Source organism: Schistocerca nitens, chromosome 1, assembly GCF_023898315.1.
Source record: "Schistocerca nitens isolate TAMUIC-IGC-003100 chromosome 1, iqSchNite1.1, whole genome shotgun sequence".
NCBI lineage: Eukaryota > Metazoa > Arthropoda > Insecta > Orthoptera > Acrididae > Schistocerca > Schistocerca nitens.
In genome coordinates this window covers 864,681,288-864,687,794 of record NC_064614.1, presented here as the reverse complement: position 1 = coordinate 864,687,794, position 6,507 = coordinate 864,681,288, and the positions used below count along the sequence as shown (strand labels likewise).

Below are 6,507 nucleotides of genomic sequence, written 5' to 3'. Positions count from 1 at the left end.
TTCAATAACCAGTAAAGGAATGCAAGAAGACGAAAATAATATCATCTCTAATAAACTGGCGCGGAAACTGTCCCACATATCTTAATCAGACAAAGAGCACCTGAAACGTTCACATGTGTTAAATACAGGTGTTCATCTATCATTAACTTTCCAGTGACATCCGAACATGAACGATTAAGCCATCAGTTCAACTAGAATTACCTTGATTTATTATTCTGGTGCTGCAACCGACAAGAACGGAAGTTTGAAAAAGGTCCCGAGTATATAGGACAACTGTAAACTAATAAAATGCAGATTGTACCTAAATTTCAAGTTCTTTCCATATGATAACTTACAGCTTGACTGGGCCAGTAATAATGTTGGTCTACTGTATGTTAAGTATGCACAGCTTCACTCTTCTTACAGTGAGGTTAATGAATTTAAATACAAGCTCAATCCACAGAAGTTTAAGGGATTATTACCTACAGTGGTGACAGATTGTTCAAAGCAAAATGAGACAATCACAACTGTAACTATATGTATGGAGACAGTAACTGTTCTCGAAAGAACAGAATACTGTTGATGACCGTGCAGCTTTTCCCTGGAATAAATGATGACTAACTGAAACCCTCAGCTGCCGACAGGTGTTGTTGATATACCTCGATGTGGACAGCTGAAAATGTGTGCCCCGACCGGGACTCGAACCCGGGATCTCCTGCTTACATGGCAGACGCTCTATCCATCTGAGCCACCGAGGACACAGATGAATAGCGCGACTGCAGGGACTTATCCCTTGCACGCTTTCCTTCAGACTCACATTCTCAACTGTCCACAATTCTACATATATAATGTACCTTATAGACATTTGCCCATCCACTCATTTCTCGCACACGCTTTGGCGATTCCTTTAAGAGTTTGGGCAACCTGTGCGCATTCGCACAGACGAAGGTCAATGGCTGGGTAGCCTTTAACTATATGTATGAAGACAGTAACTGTTCTCGAAAGAACAGACTACTGTTGATGACTGTGCAGCTTTTCCCTGGAATAAATGATGACTACCTATAACCCTGAGCTGCCGACAGGTGTTGTTGATATACCTCGATGTGGACAGCTTTATATGTGTGCCCTGACCGGGACTCGAACCCGGGATCTCCTGCTTACGTGGCAGACGCTCTATCCATCTGAGCCACCGAGGACACAGATGAATAGGGCGACTGCAGGGACTTATCCCTTGCACGCTTCCCGTGAGACTCACATTCTCAACTGTCCACAATTCCACATATGTAATGTACCTTATAGACATTTGCCCATCCACTCATTACTCGCGCACGCTTTGGCGATTCCCGTAAGAGTTTGGGCAACCTGTGCGCATTCGCAGTGGATGGGCAAATGTCTATAAGGTACATTACATATATAGAATTGTGGACAGTTGAGAATGTGAGTCTCACGGGAAGTGTGCAAGGGATAAGTCCCTGCAGTCACGCTATTCATCTGTGTCCTCGGTGGCTCAGATGGATAGAGCGTCTGCCATGTAAGCAGGAGATCCCGGGTTCGAGTCCCGGTCGGGGCACACATTTTCAGCTGTCCACATCGAGGTATATCAACAACACGTGTTGGCAGCTGAGAGTTTCAGTTAGTCATCATTTACAACTGTAACTGTTGACATATGTATTGAATTTGAATAATCACAAAACTTCCATACAGGCACCACTGTGTATGTATTATTGTTACATGACCGTCTTGTAAGCTACACATCTCTCATAGGAATCATACAATGTGTAGTATGAATGTAGAGGAATTGTGTCATGTGCGAAGTATTTCACAATGATGCCTCAGAGTGCAAACATGATAGTGGATACACAAGTATTTTACAGTGAGTGCAGACACTTCGTGTTTAAGGTTACTGCATTCATTGCATTCTGCATTGCTGGACGAGTGTTAACAAGATATTCCACAATCGTAGCTTTCCCAGACTATTAAGTACAGTCACAGTGTGCTGAAACTTGATGTCTGCTTTATGACTACTTTGCTTTTATTATGAGGAGTGCTGGGATGCTGAAGGAATTATGCACGAAAATATCGGTGCACTGCTCAGAAACTGTGATCATATAGAAAGCATAGTTTATGTTAATTGCTGTGAAAAAGTGTTGTAGTCGAATGAAATCTTCAAGAGCACAGTAATTCAATATCATGAGGAGTACAACTGCCCATCAATTCGAAGACCCAGTCAAACGCAAGGTGAGAACGGCAGCAGTTATATGCATGCTTCAGATAATGTACAGTACTTTTAAGTTGGATTACCAATAAATGATATTGTCTATTAAAGCTGAGTATTTATTTATTCAGCTCCTCCTCACATGTCTTTTCATATCTAAAAAAGTATTCAACGTATAATATACACATCAAAAATAGTTTTTCATCACCTCGGTTCCGAGAGTCCCGAAACCTGTGCAGAAAATTGGAATAGAGATCAACATAAACATCATTTCCGCCCTTTTTATTGTTCATGAAAACTACACATTGCATGTTGTACCAAGATACAGCGAGACCTTCAGAGGTGGTGGTCCAGATCGCTGTACACACCGTACCTGTAATACCTAGTAGCATATCCTCTTGCATTGATGCATGCCTGTATTTGTCAAGGTATACTATCCACAAATTCATCAAGGCACTGTTGGTCCAGATTCTCCCACTCCTGAATGGCGATTTGGCGTAGATCCCAGGCATGTTCAATAGGGTTCATGTCTGGAGAACATGCTGGCCACTCTAGTCGAGTGATGTCATTATCCTGAAGGAACTCATTCACAAAATGTGCACGATGGAGACACGAATTGTCGTCAATGAAGAGAATGCCTCAGTAATATGCTGCCGATATGTTTGCACTATCAGTCAGAGGATTTTGCACTATCAATCAAAGGATGGCATTCACATGTCCATCCATGACCACCAGCGACATACGTCGGCCCCACATAATGCCACTCCAAAACACCAAGGAACCTCCACTTTGCTGCACTCGCTGGAAAGTGTGTCTAAGGCATTCAGCTTGACAGTGTGTCTAAGGCATTCAGCTTGACCGGGTTGCCTCTAAACACACCTTTGACAATTGTCTGGTTGAAGGCATATGGGACACTCATCGGTGAAGTGAACGTGATTCCAATCCTGAGTGGCCCATTTGGCATTTTGTGGGGACATCTGTACCGTGGTGCATGGTATCGTTGCGGGTAAAGTTGTGCATCATACAGCCTACTGCGCACAGTTTGAGTCGTAACACGATGTCCTGTAGCTGCACGAAAAGCATTATTCAACATGGTGGCGTTGCTGTCAGGGTTCCTCCGAGCCGTAATCCATAGGCAGCAGTCATCCACTGCAATAGTTGCCTGTGGTCGGCTTGAGCGAGGCATGTCATCGACAATTCCCGTCTCTCTGTATCTCCTCCATGTCTGACCAATATCACATTGGTTCACTCCGAAATGCCTGGACATTTCCTTTGTAAAGAGCCCTTCCTGGCACAAAGAAAAAATGCGGACACAGGACCGAATCGCGGTATTGACCGTCTAGGCATGGTTGAACTACAGACAACACGAGCCATGTACCTCCTCCCTAGTGGAATGACTGGAACTGATCGGCTGTCAGACATTCTCCATCTAATAGGCACTGCTCATGCAAGGTTGTTTACATCTTTGGGCGGGTTTAGTGACATCTATGAAGAGTCAAAGGGACTGTGTCTGTGATACAATACCTACAGTCAACGTCTTATTCAGCTCCTCCTCACATGTCTTTTCATATCTAAAAAAGTATTCAACGTATAATATACACATCAAAAATAGTTTTTCATCACCTCGGTTCCGAGAGTCCCGAAACCTGTGCAGAAAATTGGAATAGAGATCAACATAAACATCATTTCCGCCCTTTTTATTGTTCATGAAAACTACACATTGCATGTTGTACCAAGATACAGCGAGACCTTCAGAGGTGGTGGTCCAGATCGCTGTACACACCGTACCTGTAATACCTAGTAGCATATCCTCTTGCATTGATGCATGCCTGTATTTGTCAAGGTATACTATCCACAAATTCATCAAGGCACTGTTGGTCCAGATTCTCCCACTCCTGAATGGCGATTTGGCGTAGATCCCAGGCATGTTCAATAGGGTTCATGTCTGGAGAACATGCTGGCCACTCTAGTCGAGTGATGTCATTATCCTGAAGGAATTCATTCACAAAATGTGCACGATGGAGACACGAATTGTCGTCAATGAAGAGAATGCCTCAGTAATATGCTGCCGATATGTTTGCACTATCAGTCAGAGGATTTTGCACTATCAATCAAAGGATGGCATTCACATGTCCATCCATGACCACCAGCGACATACGTCGGCCCCACATAATGCCACTCCAAAACACCAAGGAACCTCCACTTTGCTGCACTCGCTGGAAAGTGTGTCTAAGGCATTCAGCTTGACAGTGTGTCTAAGGCATTCAGCTTGACCGGGTTGCCTCTAAACACACCTTTGACAATTGTCTGGTTGAAGGCATATGGGACACTCATCGGTGAAGTGAACGTGATTCCAATCCTGAGTGGCCCATTTGGCATTTTGTGGGGACATCTGTACCGTGGTGCATGGTATCGTTGCGGGTAAAGTTGTGCATCATACAGCCTACTGCGCACAGTTTGAGTCGTAACACGATGTCCTGTAGCTGCACGAAAAGCATTATTCAACATGGTGGCGTTGCTGTCAGGGTTCCTCCGAGCCGTAATCCATAGGCAGCAGTCATCCACTGCAATAGTTGCCTGTGGTCGGCTTGAGCGAGGCATGTCATCGACAATTCCCGTCTCTCTGTATCTCCTCCATGTCTGACCAATATCACATTGGTTCACTCCGAAATGCCTGGACATTTCCTTTGTAAAGAGCCCTTCCTGGCACAAAGAAAAAATGCGGACACAGGACCGAATCGCGGTATTGACCGTCTAGGCATGGTTGAACTACAGACAACACGAGCCATGTACCTCCTCCCTAGTGGAATGACTGGAACTGATCGGCTGTCAGACATTCTCCATCTAATAGGCACTGCTCATGCAAGGTTGTTTACATCTTTGGGCGGGTTTAGTGACATCTATGAAGAGTCAAAGGGACTGTGTCTGTGATACAATACCTACAGTCAACGTCTATCTTCAGGAGTTCTTGGAACGGGGGTGATGCAGAACTTTTATTGATGTGTATACATATTACTACATACCGATTTGGCACATGCCTCACTGCAGAGAGCTGTCTTGCAAACTGTTGCATTTGAATAGGCCCAGCACATATATATCACATCAGCAATGGGTGCAAGTGGTAGCGTCAGAGATCAGAAAATGGCACATGACATGCTCTGGCAGTTTCCTGACAATATACTAATGTTCCCACATAAAAAATGCTTATCTATTGGTATAATGTTCTATGTGTTTATTACAAGTTGATGTCTCGAAAACTTCCATTCACATGTACAACCAAGTGGTGGTGGATTGTTAAACACTCCTGGAAATGGAAAAAAGAACACATTGACACCGGTGTGTCAGACCCACCATACTTGCTCCGGACACTGCGAGAGGGCTGTACAAGCAATGATCACACGCACGGCACAGCGGACACACCAGGAACCGCGGTGTTGGCCGTCGAATGGCGCTAGCTGCGCAGCATTTGTGCACCGCCGCCGTCAGTGTCAGCCAGTTTGCCGTGGCATACGGAGCTCCATCGCAGTCTTTAACACTGGCAGCATGCCGCGACAGCGTGGACGTGAACCGTATGTGCAGTTGACGGACTTTGAGCGAGGGCGTATAGTGGGCATGCGGGAGGCCGGGTGGACGTACCGCCGAATTGCTCAACACGTGGGGCGTGAGGTCTCCACAGTACATCGATGTTGTCGCCAGTGGTCGGCGGAAGGTGCACGTGCCCGTCGACCTGGGACCGGACCGCAGCGACGCACGGATGCACGCCAAGACCGTAGGATCCTACGCAGTGCCGTAGGGGACCGCACCGCCATTTCCCAGCAAATTAGGGACACTGTTGCTCCTGGGGTATCGGCGAGGACCATTCGCAACCGTCTCCATGAAGCTGGGCTACGGTCCCGCACACCGTTAGGCCGTCTTCCGCTCACGCCCCAACATCGTGCAGCCCGCCTCCAGTGGTGTCGCGACAGGCGTGAATGGAGGGACGAATGGAGACGTGTCGTCTTCAGCGATGAGAGTCGCTTCTGCCTTGGTGCCAATGATGGTCGTATGCGTGTTTGGCGCCGTGCAGGTGAGCGCCACAATCAGGACTGCATACGACCGAGGCACACAGGGCCAACACCCGGCATCATGGTGTGGGGAGCGATCTCCTACACTGGCCGTACACCACTGGTGATCGTCGAGGGGACACTGAATAGTGCACGGTACATCCAAACCGTCATCGAACCCATCGTTCTACCATTCCTAGACCGGCAAGGGAACTTGCTGTTCCAACAGGACAATGCACGTCCGCATGTATCCCGTGCCACCCAACGTGC

General features: G+C 46.6%; 1 non-coding gene across 1 annotated transcript; it reads right to left on the bottom strand.

Annotated features, from left to right (window-relative positions):
• Positions 1-1,101: 1,101 nt before the first annotated feature.
• Trnat-cgu (transfer RNA threonine (anticodon CGU)) lies at positions 1,102-1,176 on the bottom strand. Its single transcript has one exon. It is a non-coding gene; the product is annotated as a tRNA-Thr (tRNA).
• Between the last annotated feature and the right edge of the window lie 5,331 nt (positions 1,177-6,507).